The sequence below is a fragment of the Rhea americana genome, unplaced genomic scaffold (genome assembly GCF_003343005.1).
Source record: "Rhea americana isolate MKP2758 unplaced genomic scaffold, rheAme1 scaffold_22, whole genome shotgun sequence".
Classification (NCBI taxonomy): Eukaryota; Metazoa; Chordata; class Aves; order Rheiformes; family Rheidae; genus Rhea; species Rhea americana.
In genome coordinates, this window is record NW_028186329.1 from 5,841,327 (window position 1) to 5,857,054 (window position 15,728).

Sequence of the window (15,728 nt, forward strand, 5' to 3'; positions counted from 1 at the left end):
GGCGGCCTCCGCCAAGTTTGCGGCGGGGCCGCTCGCCGGTGGAAGGGGCCGGGGCCGGGGCTGAGGGAGGGAGGGGCGGGACTGCCCGCCCGCGGGAGCGGAGAGCGGAGCGGGGCGCTGCGGGAGCCCCGCACCGGAGGGGAGCGGCGGCGGCGGGAGGCAGCCGCGAGGCGGCACCTGGGTCCTTCCCCTTCTCCATCACCCAGCGGCGGCGGTTCAACGGCCGCGTCCGAGCGGCGCGGCGCGGAGGGCTGAGGTGAGGGGGGGGCGGTTGCTGGCTGCGTAGCGGCGGGCGGGCAGGGGCGCGCCGGGACCCCCGGCAGCTGCCCGCGGAGGGGCGCGCAGCCCCGCGGGGCGCGGCGGCAGCGGTGACCGTTGGCGGCCGGGCCGGGGCGGGTTGGTGCCCGGGGCGGCTTTTCCTGTCAGGGCGGTTCCCGCGGGGCGGCGGCGGCAGGGGGAGCCCGGCCGGGCCGGGGGAGCGCGCCCCTTCCCCTGGCGGGGGGAGCGCTGCCGCCGGCCCCGGGGAAGTGCTTTCCCGGTGAAATCAGGGCTGAACGTGAGGGGTTTTATTAGGGCTAAGTATATACATGATGTCAGTTCTGCGAAGTGCCACTGTAAAAATCATTCTAGTGCAGCTTCTCTGTGAAATCTGAGGCCGATGCAAATTTATTTCTGTTCTGTTCAGAGCCAGACGTCCCTAGTGGGGAAATAGCCTTAAGCACCGTATGTGTTTCACTAGCGCATATTGAAATTTAAAAGAGAATTAAGTGGAAGTTGCCTGCTTATAACTGCAGAGAAATGTTAATGTAAGCGAATACTAAGTTAGCTCTTAGAAAAACTGCATTTTTGGCTACGTTGTGGTCAGTCCAGGAGTATGTTTTTGCAACACGAGAGAGCAAACCTCTTTTCTCTTTTTCATACTGATGTCAGTGAGAGTTTTTTTTTTTTTTTTTTTTTTTTTTTTTTTTTTTTTTTTTTTTTAATGTGAGCAAATGCATTTTATATGAAGAAAAGCTTTAGGATCAGAACCTGATTGTACTGAATGCAGACTAGTTCCCAAATAGGCTAGGCTCAAGCTTCTTTGTCAGTGTTATCACCTCATGGGATTTTCGATGTTTGGCTTAAAGCCACAGCTTTAAGAGACAGATTAATCAGTCACAACTGCTTAACAAAAAAAAAGAAAAAAAAAAAAAAAAGAAAGAAAAGGGAACCCATCCTACCCTCCCAGTCCTTATGAATCCATAGAAAATCGTGGAAGCATGGCCTCATTGTATACCTAAACAATTCAACCACAGAAAGTAACCAGAAAAAGTTAAATATTCTGAAGCCAATCACAGGATTGTTGGACCCATTYGTGATTTTAAAAAGCTGAAGAGAGGGATTCGATCATAGCACTGGAAAATAAAAAGGATTTTCTGTCTTGTGTAAATAGCTCTGATCCTGCAACCAGTAATTATGTTCAATTATGTGCGTGTATTTAAGTCATTGTACAGTGTACTGTTGCTGACTTCCATGGGATCCTGCCCTAAGCAAGGCCAATAAGTATGTGTACTGTATATACTCCTAAGGAGCCATAAATAATATGATCCATCACCTTATTACCACTCATAGATGTGAGCTTTTTCAGCTGAAGATCCCTTGCAAATAGCTTGTGGGGTTGCCTGGTAACATGGTAAGCCGCCCAATTTTCTCTTTAATGCTGCTAAGGGTGTGAGTATGCCTGTGTGTGCTGTATCTGGGGCCACACTGAAGTTTTTGCATCTAAACTGAAAATCTAATTTTAAGAGCAGAGTTGAGGTATCCCTCAAGAAGGAGTTAAGACACATTCAGAAAGACTTTTTATGTGAATAAGAAAATTAGTTTGAGGTAACTTATTGTCAGAAAACCCTTATCTCACCACTGTAGTTGTGCTTCCAATATTATGTAATATTTTTCCTATACACATGCCTTGAGTTAGCACAGAGGCATGGCACCCATGCCTAGTGTAAAAAGGAATAATTTTCAGTGTTCTTCATAAGTTGTAGTGTATTGCATTTCTGCACATTTTCTCACGTCAAAAACTGACCTAAACAAACAGGCTGTTCTTTTTCACCCAGTCATTAACTACATCATAATCCAGCAGTTCAGTCATCTTTCAGATCTTTATGGTTTCTAATCTGCGTCCTTGACTCAGTGTGCTGTAGAAAGCAAATGTGGCTTGTAGCTTGGCCAAAAGACGGATAAAAGAGAACCACTTCAGAGGAAGCAGGCAGTGCAGAGTAATCTCCTAATCTGAGGATACTCTCAGGAACTGGCTTGTTAGGAAGTCCTAGCTTGAGTGAGTTGGCCACACTATTGTAAGTGGCCTTTTAGAATAAGGAGATAAGCAGTCTTTCAGATGCAACCCTGTCTAACATGCTCTAGGTGACCCTGCTTGAGTGGGGAGGATGGACTAGATGATCCCCAGAGGTCCCTTCCAACCTTACTGATTCAATGATTCTATGATAAGCAGATCATATAATAGGTAGTAAATTTATATTAAACAGAAACTTACCAACATTTTTTCTGTAATGAGAGAAAGAGACATAGTAAATAAGTATGACTTGATTTTTTTTGAAACTGCTTCTAAGTTTATAAAAAGCCGCATGTAAAAAAGATAGACCTGTTGGACAAGGTGACTGAGTGGTGTCTTTAAAGATGCAGTCCCTCCTTTGAGTGTGGGGACTAAGTGATTTTTTCATTTATTGTTTTCATGAATCTGAAACCCACAATAGTATCACTGTGGCACCAAGTGTCTTCATATTATGTAATCATTTTTGAGAAGACATCAACAGTTTCAAGGATCTGTGAAGTCTCTCTTACTGCCCTTCTGCTTCCCAATTGTCTGGTCTTTATGGAGCTAAAACCTGTCCCCATGGTGAGCTCTGTAGCACAAGGGGGCTGTGGTATATTGGGATCACCTCTTGCCTCATATATGTGAGGTATGATACTGCTTGCACTGTTACGGCTTTTGTTCTCACACAGTCCTCTTCCAAGACTTTCTAGACCTCTTGTATCCACATCCTCAGCATCTGTGTCCTGCTTGAATACTCTGATCTGAAACAGGAAGAGGAAAGCATGGCAGGCCTGGTGCATTTGTTCTAGTTTTCTGTCCTCTGAGATGGAGATGTGCAGGTAGGCACTGTGTAGGCACTGAAGAGATACTAGCAAGTTGTGGCAGCACTGAGCCAGAAGCAGCCCTGTGTGAGGGAAGAACCTACCATTTTGATTTCAACTTTATTAAAATAAACATACATCTGTTTCAGGGTACAGACAAAAGTAAAATACAGGTTCTTCCCTCTATCCTCTTCCTCCTGCAGCCACATTAGTTAATGTTAAGTAAAGAAAATCTTTTAATTTTCAGCCAATGCTTTACCATGTATTACTTAAAATACAGTGCTTTTATAGAGTTGAAATGTGTAATTTCACTACTAAGTTGAAAAAATAAAATTTTCAACATTTTTTAAACATGAGATTTTGGAAGGGAATGTAGTTGTTGTTATCAACTGTTGTCAAAAGAGGACCATAACTAAATTAAAGGAAATAAACACGTTTTCTTAGATAATCAGCAAGAGGACTTGGAAGGTTGTGTCTAGGGTTGCACTTTTTCTGGCAAATGTATTTTGTTTCTCAAAGAAGGCAGAGGAGATAGGCTTACATGGAGCAGGTGCATAATAAACACAAGGGAATTCTCTTTAAATGCAAATGTGGTTGTGCAGTAGATTTATATGCACAATGGAACTATTGGAAACATTAAAATAGAACGTATACATCAGATAACTTACTGATTTAAAGTCCCGAGAGAATTTTTAACTGAGGGAGAAAAACAGTATATCAAGAATTGTAGTAGAAATATCACCAGCTGTTTACCTGTCTAAGGTGTAATTGGAATTTCATCTTTTAAGATGAAGATGGATGTGCTTCACAGGTATGAAGATTTTTACAGTTGCCAAAGAGAAGAAAAGTACAATTTAGCTTTCATAGTTTGGTAGTTTGGATAATCATTCATTAGGCGTATCACTTTGTATTTTAAGGAGCATTTACAGAAGTTTATTTGGAATGTGAATTTGGTGGATTTTCAGTTTGTAAAGAATAATTGAATAACACTTGAAAGTGTGATTGTTTTCCTAGCTAAAATGTAGCCTTAGGTTTGTAAAGGAAGTGCTTAGAGCAAACCGTGTTCCTTTTCCTCTCACCAGTTCTTGTTTGCACTCAAAATGCTGGCATTRTTTTTTCTTTGTTTACATTGGAGAAAAAGGCATTGTCTCGCTTATCTTTTAAACTCAGTACAATGTATTGCRGGGCCTCTCCTAGTGGATAACTCTCTTGTTCTTCCTGTGTGCATGTGGACACACACATATCCTATCTGTATTACTGTTTTTCTATCAATCTGGAATTTACTCTTTAAAATGAAATTACTATCTGGAACTTAACACTTCCCTTSAACTCCTCCATTTTAGCAAACTTGTTTATGTCTGTGAATAGAAATTAGGTTGTGCTGCATAGCTTTCTCACACCTGTATGCCAGCACTATGCACAAGATTGTGTTGTAGTTATGTTGCTCCATGGATTATTCACCCATGTAATTCTTCTGCGGGATCTAGCCATAATGACTGGCATTTTTCTCAAGTATTAGGGAAATACATTAAAACAACCCAGACTAAAAAAATGTAACTACTGACATATTTATACATTCATGTACACATCTCATGTTCTTTTGTACTAAAATACAACTWGTTTTATAATATTTTTTTGTAAATATTCTGCCTTTAGTATGCTACATTGGGAGTTCCAGTTGTAGTAACAGTAGTAAACTTATGGAGAGCATAAGAATTACTTAAGAATTGGCTCAAGTTTTTCAATATTAAATTTGCCAGCATGATGAGAGATTTATTAGAATTTATGTAAATGTTCTTTATAACCTTTTTTTTTTTACATTTTTAAAAGGAAAACAAATCTTGGAAATGTAGGGCACTTGGAAGCAAAAGAGTACTAGCAAGGTGAACAAACTCCATGTAATCTTTGACCCACACTTCTGTTTTGCTTAGACTAACTATAATCAGCTGGGATTTTTCTCCTCTTATGTATTCAGATATTCTTAAGGTATGTGCTTTAATTATGTGGAGTACTAGAATAGTATCATTTTGGAAACTCGTATTTTGAGCACTGGATAAAGTATAATATTTGTGCATGTTGCTMGGACGTGGGCAAAAAACTTATCTTGAATTACAAAATGGAATCACCAGGAAATGGAGATATACTTACATCATTAATTACTTGCTTTTTATTAATATAAACCAGATTTTAAATTAGAGGTAAGGGAATTTTATAGTGGCTAAATATAAGCAACTGTGAATAAGTACTGTAATCTTAAACTCCATCAATGATTTTGACTYTGTATCTGTAGAATCATGGTTGCCTCAATCCCTTTGCTGACATTGTTCATATTTCAATTAATGGGCCATGGTAGGTGTGAATAATGAGAGGCAGTGTACCCACAAAATAAGCAACAGGTTAGGAAAAGAAGGCTTCAGCTATTCACTGCCCTTTTGTATGTGATACGTTCTACAACATCTTGATGCAGTGTTTGCTCAAAACAATTTGATGGCATAGTTTTCAGGAGGCTGAGTTTGTTTGTATTTTTCTGTATGCATGCTTATAGTTATCTGTGTATGGTGCATTGAGTTATCCTTAGGAAAAGAAGAACTGACTTTTTAAAAATTTAATTATGATAACAGTAATAGATATTATGAGTGAACAGTCCAGATCTTGGAAAAAAGACACTGGCAAACTGATTAGCTGCAGGTTAAGAAAGAAATAAATTTGTGATATACTGCTACAGAGTGAATGGTAAAGTTCCAAAAGTTAAAGTTTGGAGGTTATGCATGTAGTTTGTGCATGTAGATTATGCATGTAGCATATACACTTATGTTGGTTAATTTTCATCTGTGTTAGTGTATCGTGTATTTTTGGTAAATGGTAGTGATACTACTTTCGGTGATAAGTTGGTTCTTTAATTCTAGATTCAGGGTGGTTGTTTACAAATATCAATTTCAAGGATTTCTGTACTGAGTTCTTTTGGGAGCACAAAGACSTCAGGAGTTAATATTAAGTCATTTATTGTTCAGCATTATGAATCTGCACTTGGTAAATAGGACCCAAATTTAGCAGTTACCTTAACCACTCAGTAGTGCTTTGAAAAGTCAGATTTTTATGCTATACTTGGCACATACAGCTGTCATTCTCCAAGACTGAACAGAGATAATTATTAAACTGTTACCCACCTCTTTACACCCCTGTTTTTGAGGGTCATAAATGAAGCACATTGTTTGCTAATGTAATGAAAATGTTTCTTCTGTGATGCTCCCCAAGTGGATGACTTAACTTACTGCCTTTCTGCACTCCCTGTTAAAGCACTTGGTGAATCAGGTCTTGGATGGAATGCTTTGAATAGCATTTCCTGAGTGTCTGGACTCTCAGCTGTGATCATGTGCTGAGGTGCCCAGGTCTGAAATGCTCAGCAGAGCATGACTGTGCATGCATTTAGGCTTTCTGTGGAAAGAAAGAAGCATGGGGTTCTTATCACTACTCCTAGAACTTTCTGTATTTCACTAGCCTGCTTCTTCCTCTTGTAATTAGCCCCTATGTAATCCTGGCTGCTGTGGGTAGATTGCTAGCAGAGTTTTAATTGTTTGGGTTAAAACTAGCTTGTGTATTTTTATATTCTCCTCTTAAGGTATCTAAAGATGCTGAAGAACTACATTCCTTCTGAACTTGTGCTCTGGTCATGATTTAGCAAAATGCACACGAAATCTCCTTTGAGCAAATCATTTGGTACACACTCAGTTTAAGAATGTGCATAAATCCTTTTTGTCACTTTGTAGACAAACTGTGATAAACCGTGGTTGAGGGGCCTCTATGGCTTCTTTGTGTTTGCAGTTCCTTGTAGTCCAGACCAACTGGTACTCTCCCATATAAGAAAGTAAGTTCAGTGTTGCTGCTGTTTGTTCTGTTTGTGATACTTGGGTGTTGTGCACTGATCCCAAAGTTGCCATGTGCTGAACACTTTTATATTGCTAATCTATATTTGCATCACTGATGAATGAGAGTAGGAGAACAACAGCTGGCTGTGATGTTCGTGTTTGAGAAGGTGAGGGAGTGGATGGGGAGGCAAGGATATGCAAGAAACGATTTTCACAGCTGCAAGAGACTTTGGTTCTTCTTACTTTCAAGCTGATCCAATTTTGATAAATTTGGAGGTAAAGTCCTGAACTTAAAAGACTTACCATCAGCTGCTGCATCACAGTAAGTTCTGCCCCTATTAACAACAGTAGTGAATAAAGACATTATTGATATCTTGATGTTCTTCTGAAACAACTGGCCTTGAAACAGTAGATAAATAATGTGCCTGCTTAGATTAGGATTTAGGCATACAGCATTAGCGCCTCATGAAGATGAATGAGTGCCATTTACGCTTCCTTTAACACAGTCACCTCCAGCTGCCTGCAGAGTGTAATACTAAAGCTGTGTGAGTCACAGTGCCTGCACCTTCAGGTTAAGTTGGCCTGGCTGGGTGAATCTGCACAGAAAAGGYGAGTGCTTGTTATTGTGTTCCCTAGGGGTACAAGGAAACAAATTGTGTAGGGAGAGGAATTAGCCCAGCTGATACAGTTTACTAAAATGGACACTCTCTCAAGCATATGTTCTTCATCTGGTCCCCCATATGCTTTACATGTATGTTCCAAAGCTTTTCTATTTGCAAATACAGTTTTTAGATGACTATAGCTACAGTAGCGCTGTTCTCTGGATGGGTACACCTCAGTTGAGAGATGTGACTGCAGCACATGTGGATAGATCTATACTAGCTTTAATCTATAAGTGATGTGAAGACATGCCAACCTAGACTTAAGAAAGAGCTGTCCGAGCCTGCTGGACAGATTGTTAAGCCATGTTGAAGTCTGTTTTCATCTGTCTTCACTGCTATTTTTAACTGTACTATCTAAATTAGCACTAACATGGAGATTCCTACATGTGCTGAAATCAATTCATGATTTCATGAATTGCCTACTGCTTCTCCACTATGTTGTTTGTAGAGGGCCTGTGTTTGAGCGTATACCTCTTGTTCTGTGCACTGAGACAATTTAGTTTTCTTTTCCGGTGAGCTTAATTGTTTATGCTGAAATTTGTCATCTCTTCTTTGTACAGARTTATAGAAAGTGTGCCAGAGTGTAGGAGAGATTTCTGGCCATTTCCTACTGCAAAATTAATGTTGTGATCTTTATTCCCAGTGTGATAATTTAGCTCTGCATTATAGAACCTCCAAACCCAGGCCACAAGTTTTTGTAAAACCTAAAATCCAGGTAAGAGTCCAAGCTGACTGAGCAGTGTTATAAAGCTAGCATTTTAGAGCACACTTATGTGAAAAATTTTGCAAAATTATGTGAGAAATATCAGAAAGGGCAGTAATGTGCCTACTTGTGAGTTTATATGAAGCATATTTGTTATATCTAAAGCACAGCTCAAATTTAATAAAGGATTTGTATTTATTTTTAAGAGAAGTTACTGTGTATTTTTCTACATTTCACTGTTAAGAAGAGCTTTTCTTGATATATTTTGTTTGTTTGTATATTGTTGAATAAGGGTTAGTTTTACTTTGTCAGTCAGATTAATTACCGAGTTATTCCACAGTCCTGTCTGTGAGGTATGCTTGTGATAAAGGTGTTGTGTTGCAAACAGCTATGTTTGACGACAGCAAGTACACTTCCCCATCAGCTTTTAGTGTGTGTATATATATGTATGTATGTGTATATATATATATGTGTGTGTATATATATATATATATATATATATATATAAAATTTGGAAATACACTTCCCTTACTCATTAAAAAAAAAAAAAAGCGCTAATCTGTTTTTAAGTATATAGTCTGAAAAGATCTATTGAGTATAAAATTCTTTTACTGTGTGATTTTCATGTTAAATAACAAAAACAAGACAGAAGAATGACTTAGAAAATGAAGTTAGGGCATAGGAAGATGAATTCATGCAAATGCTTTCATGCCATAAAAATACATCGCATAAATGTGATTATTTTCAAACAAAAAAAAAATAGAAAATAGTCTATAACAAGGCATATGTTTCTGTGACACTAGACATCTTATAGAAGAAGAAGGTGAAGCTGAGCTTTTCAGTCTGGTGGAATGTTGCAGCTCACTTATCTGCCAAGAAAATATTTTGTCTCTAGATAAATGAACTGAAATAAATAAAATATTCCCCCATCTTTCCTTAAACTATTCTTTAAAAAGGTATCTCTTTTATGACCGAGCTTTACACCCTCCTGAGGAAAAAGAACAGTACATTAGATGCAGCACAAGAATGCAAGTATATAGCTACAAAGCTTGATTGTTTCACTGGGTGTTTTTGAATAAGTAACTTATTCATTTGTTCATCTATAAAATAAAGATAAAAGATTTCAGGAAGTTGGAGTAGCAGATACTCTATAGCAACATTCTTTTTACATGTGGAGATCTAACAGTGCCTAATGCTTTTCATTATAAAAATGTCTTGGCCCTTTCTTAAACAGCTCCAGCACCTTCATAGTTTGAAGCAGATAACTGGTAAAACATTTTGAAGCCTGTAATGTTTCTTTCCACTTTTTTTTTGCAGATAGATTCTMTGGGAAACTTCTTTTGCTGGATATGGGACAGTTTTTGTGAGCTAGTCATTAATATCCGTGGTCTTCAGACTTAGGTTTGCAGAGATTACCTCCCTGTGTGTACTTAGCCTTCTTCAGTTTCCTCTGTGGGCCTCTGTGATGCTACGGGAGCCTTTCCACAGGACTCTGCTCTAGGCTGAAAGCTGATTATGTGCTGGAAGTGGAGAACTCATTGTGTCTTGTTGCTGATCAAACTGTTGAAGAAAAACAGCTGCTATCAGGAATAACATAAGTGCTTTGAAAGATTGTTATAATGGCTATGAGGTTAGGTACTCTTAAGTTTAAAAAATGGGAGAGGTTTAGTTTACCATACAACTTTATGCTGACTTTACTCTTTCCCTTTCTGGCAGGTTTGATTGTGGTCAGGGATGTTTAGCAGGGGGCCTTGACTCATTGGAAATAGTGCTAGAAAGCACATAGATAACAGAATAAGCAACAGTGGGAAGAGAAAAAAAAATGACATTAACTAATACAGGCAAAGCAATATTGACCAGCTAATATCCCTGCCTCTGTGATGATGTCCTTGTATAATACTAGGCAAGCAACTCAAACAGTTGTGTGACTGGTATCTATAAAAAGTGTGTGCTTTCACATTTGGGGTGCCTCATCTGATACGTGTAAGAAAGGAACACTCATAACCGCAGCTGAAGTCAATGAGAGCTGACTCGCACTCATGGCAGTAATCAATAGGAAGATATTGACAGATACGCAGGTGCTTCATATGCTATTTCTAATCCTCACACTTCTCCTGTGTCCTTCAGTGGCTTCATGCAAATTCCTGTGTCTCCATTTCTATTTTCTAAATGGGGATAATAATACTTTCTTATCTTGTAATGGAGTTTATGAATGAATTAGTGAATAGTTCTGAGACACCCAGACAATACAGATGAGCATCCTTGAAAAAAGCAGCGAGGAAATAAATGATCTTCCATTCAGTGTATGGCTTGCATAGAATAAAATTAATAATACAAGCTAGCTAAATGTGAGATGGTGGGAGGGAAAAAAAACGGAAATAACAATCTAATTTTCTAAGTAGTATTGATTGTGCCCTACATGAGGCAGGGATCCTTTTGTAAAACACTAAAATGCAATCATGCAATTAGATTCTGTATCAAAAGGACAAAGGGATGAACAAAGGAATACCCTATATTCATAAATCTTATATCTTTCTCGTTTTTGATGTAGCAATATTTATTTCTTTTGAGTTTCAAATATCTAATATTTGTAAAGTGTTTTAGGAGTCTCCAAGACAGGACTTTGCAAAATCACAGCTTAAAATAATTACTGCTTTTATAGTTAGTATTTCTACCATCAGTCTCATCCCATTCTTTGCTTAGAGCATTAATATGTCTACCATTAATTGCTAATAGTGAGTCATATCTGCTGCTTATATTGTTTAAAACAAATACCAACATACCAGTGCTCTACAAGGTACAGTTTTGTGTAGGTGCAGAAGTTCAGTTGCAGTCCTTTTCTGATTTCTGTAATTAAAAAGAAGATGAATTTCAGAAGTCCACATTCTGATCTCAGTGTCACAGATGTAAATCAGGAATAACTGTTTGTCACTAAATTTTCCAGTTTCCACTAAACTTCAACTGAATCGAAAGTTCTTGCTATCTTTATTTTTGACAATGTTTAAATTTACCATAGTTTACACTTTAAAAAGTTATAGCAAAAAAACCATAGGCTTGTCTATAAAACCAGATGAAAAMTAGTTGCTTGTTTGTTCTTTCTTCATTTTAAATTTATCAAAATACTTATCAAAATAAAGATACTTGCATAGATGTTAATGGTCAAGTGCCAGGACAAATTCTGAAAAAAAAGTGAATAATTTAACTTGCAGTAAAATTGTTTAAATGCTTTTTAATAGTATTCATTATTTTTAAAATATACCTGTAATAATACATGAATATAACCACATGTATGTAATTCATTAAGTAGTCTCAAATGAAAGTGGGCTGTTCTGCGTGACAAGTTTTTATGAAAGAACTTCTAAGTTCAAGTTACGTTTTTTTGGCCCATGGCCACAATATGCTTAGACATATGCTCTTCATAATGTGCCGTGCCTGAGGCTAACTCACTCGGAATAAAAATCTATTGCTGGTTATTCACCAATGCCTCAGATCCTGAGTATAAGTATGGTTCGCTTTACTTTGTTGAGAAGTTACAACTTGAGATTTAGAGTATTTCAATTTGTATCCCGTATACTTTGCTACTTTGCTTGTTAGAATTCATCCATTGAACCATCTAGCAAATTTTATTGACTCTTTTTTTTTTTTTTTTTAAGGAAAAAAAAAAAAAGAAATCCGGGCAGGGTGAAGATTTGATAATAGAATATTGAGCACAAAAAGGGAAAATGGTTTGACCCTGGTCATGTTGCAGAGAAATAATCCTTTCACATGTGAATAGGGAGACAAGATTTTACACAAGTGGTGGATACACCTGACATACTGTGACTCTTGTGAGGAGTGTTAGTTGTGTAAGACTTTTCCCTTGAATTTGTAATTAAAGTTAACTTGAAGCAAAAAGTCATCATGGGAGTAAATGCAGGATATATGTTTTGGCAAGTAAATGTAAATGAGGCAAGTTCTAAATTACTAACTTTTAATACAACATTTGAATGTTATAAACTTAAGCGAATGCCATTTGGCATTAGTTCTTTCCCAAGATATCGTTAAACGTAATTGCGCAAACCACTGTGGGATTACAAGGTGTTGAAATACTAATGGATGATTATTGAATTTGGATTGAGGAATTTAAATGAGGAAAATGAAAAAGGCAGAGAAGTGTTTGAAAGGTGCCATTTTTTGATCTTAAAAATCAAAAAAACAAAACATGACCTAACAGATGCTATCATATTCAAAATATATTGAGCAAAGATATCTCAGATTACTTTGTCTATTGAAACAAATGTTAAAGATGAAATGTATTCTTCTGAAGCAAGAAGTTAGGAAGATTTGTAAGGGTGGTATACTGACTAAATTAATTTCGCTTTTGTTTCTCTGATCAGTGCCAATGTAGGAGATAAAGTTAATAAAGCATGGCATTAAGCAGACAGACCAAAGCAAGGGTTTCAGCACTGTATTTACAAACCAGCACTCTGTCAAATGCTATGAATTAACTGAAATGGTTTTACTGTAAATAGATGCCTCTTCTGAAGGATCACTGCCCACATGGTGTTGTCATTGATTCAGTGGAAAAGTGAGAGACCTCAGTTTCTGATTTAAAATGAGCTCAGTGAGTCACATCTGCTTTATTAGAGACCTTGACACAGAATTCCCCACCTCCTCCCAAACCAGTGCATGGTTTGGAAAGACTGAGCTCTGCTATGCTTGATTTCATCCTAGCATAAGTGCTGGAGCTTGCATTAGTAGTAGTAGTTGCAATAAGCCCTTTGCTGCTCTGTCTTATTTTGGGGCCAAATATCTGGTTCCTCGTGGATGCCATTACTAGGGTGTATTATTTTTGGATTTTTACACGAGAACTAGGCTACCAAAGACWGCATCTTTTTTTTATTTCTGTAGTTCATGAACTTGTAATAGTGCTACAGATGTTGAATATTCATTACCTTTGCCAAAATACTCTAGAAGTTGTGAAAACTTTTATGGCACAGTACTTTTCAAATTGTACCTGGAGTAAATTGTGGTTAAAGCAAAATAACATGCATGTCTGTATGTATCAGTTTCTTCTCGGGTTGATTGGAAATGGTAAATGACCATTAATTTTCTCAGTGTTATTCTCCTCAGAATTCATGTTTCCAAGTTTTTGCTCTAGTAAATACAAGCATAGTGTGTACACTCGCATACACCTTCTCAAGTGGCGTTTCTTTACTTTGGTAAAGTTTTAGGTTATCATGAAGTGTGTTTAGGTCATGCCTGGGGTCTGTGCTTTCAGCAGCATTCAGGATAAAGGGGTTGAATCTTTGGGKTTTTTTTGTACATATTCCATACAGGACAAATAGTGATTGTTGTTTTGACTAATGGTTTATAATGGAATCATGCTGGAATACTTGATGGGAAATGAGTATATGTGAAGCAAGACTTTGTTAGTATTCAAATAGTTAATTCCTTCTTATATGACAGTATAGTTAAATAGCTGCACAAAGCTCTCTTGTTTCTTTGCTTACATTAGCAGGATACAGACCGTGTCAAATAATTTAGGAGCACTGTAAACTGATCTCCCAATTGTCATTTAGTACTTTGCCTCCTGAATTAAGGAAAAGGAATAAGCATTGGCTTTAATGTGGAGTGCACTGTATTTCAGTCACTAGTATTCTTTGAAATAATAAAGTGAACTGCAAATAATCTTGACATGAAATAGCACAGGCGTTTTATGTCTTTCTCTCAGTGGTCCAAGCAACCATGACTTGATCCATGTAAGTCTTTGGTTCAGTCTCAAATCGAAGTTTAATGGAGGATTTACAGAACTGTTGGACAGCACTGGTACTTSTACATGATTGATGCAGTGTTCTATATATATTTTACAGTTCTGTATTATAAATTATTTGGTGTTTTAGTATTAAAAACAGATGACAACCTATGGCTTTAGTATTATGTATGTATAGAAGATGGATATATACCCATATATATTGTCTATATTTGTGATTGTTGAACCTCTATACTGTATTAAAATGTATTATTCATTTCTGCCAACAAACATGAGTCAGTGGAAAATGATAGGCGCAATCATTTGAAAAATGCGCATTCACAATTTGCCTGTATTCAGTTAAAGTTCAGGCTGCAGATGTGTAACCATTCATTTTACTCTTCTCAGTGATGCGTGTAAACCTCCTGAGGATTCACATTTATGAATTTTCTGCATTGTTATTGATATTTAAAGTAGACCAGATAGGTGACATGAAATAAAATTTGTGTCTAACTGGTATAAGAGGTAATGTTAAAAAAAAAAAAAAAAAAAAAAAAAAAGAAGGCATTCAATCTGATTTTGTTAGTTCAGCTGCTGTGTGTTCATTTGTAAAATCAGAAGTTTATTTTGCAGTATGTGTATTTTCTCCAAGGACTCTCATTTTGCAATAAAATGTTTGGTAGGTTTTTTTCTTTTTCCCCTRAAATTCTACAGGAAATAGAGAAAAAAGATGGATATCTTTAAGCTTACTTTGCTAAGGAAGATTTTGGGGTCAGAGTTCACACTTCTAAAATGACTGAAGTACAGATTTGTTAATTCTTGATGTTTCTGCTCAATCACAATTTTCCAGGGAAAGTTTTGTCATATGCAATCTTGTGATCTGTATGTGAATGTATTATTTTAACCTAGGTTTAGTGTTGTAATTAAATTACCGATATTCAAAACAAATGTACTTGAAGACTTCTTTGAGTAGCTCTGTTTAAGAAAATATTTTCATAGCATATAGGAGGTACAGTGGACTAGTTACTAGCTGTCCAATTTAAACAAGAGACTTCATATGTTAATTGCTCCAAAATACATTAATGGCAGAGATCCCACTGTAACGCATGTTCTATTTAYTACTGATTGATCCAGATTGTGCTTCTAGTATTCCTATTCATAGCTTGATAGGAATCTAATTATTCCTTTCCTTGGTTCAGTTGTTTTGTTTAATTTTAGACCATTCATTGATCTCATATCCCTCAGGTATTTTCGTCACTTTAAGCAAAGGGTGAAAAAAAAGAAAACACCCTCTCGTAGACTTTCTTAACAGAGCCGCTCTTTACAYGTTGTTGATGTCTTGCAATTTCAGAGCTTGCTTTATTGGGACAGTGCAGTGTGATTAATCATAAATTCAATCTTACAAGAACTTGCATAAGAAGGGATTGCAGTATCAACCCATTGCTGTGATTTGTGATCCTGAAACAGGAAGTTGCGATCCAAGAACAAATTTATTTTTTTCTTCCTTTTTAAGTTTAAAAACACAGAGATTGATAACTGTAATGGAGAAGAAAGTGAAAACTATGTTTTACCTACAGGTATAGTGTAATGTAATGTTCCCTAAGTGTGTTCCAAATCTGCAACTGCAGTGT

General features: G+C 37.3%; 1 protein-coding gene across 5 annotated transcripts in view; it reads left to right on the top strand.

The window, feature by feature from the left end:
- The window catches only part of SNCAIP (synuclein alpha interacting protein), an 83,511-nt gene that overhangs the window by 830 nt on the left and 66,953 nt on the right, over positions 1-15,728 (top strand). For 3 of the 5 annotated variants that reach the window (XM_085305410.1, XM_085305408.1, XM_085305412.1), the window contains exon 1: positions 60-256. The exons of 1 other annotated variant lie outside the window; for it this stretch is intronic. The gene's annotated coding sequence lies outside the window, so the exon portion shown is untranslated. Of the gene's footprint in view, positions 1-58; positions 257-15,728 lie in introns of those variants that run through there. One more of the 5 variants, XM_085305417.1, reaches the window with a different exon arrangement.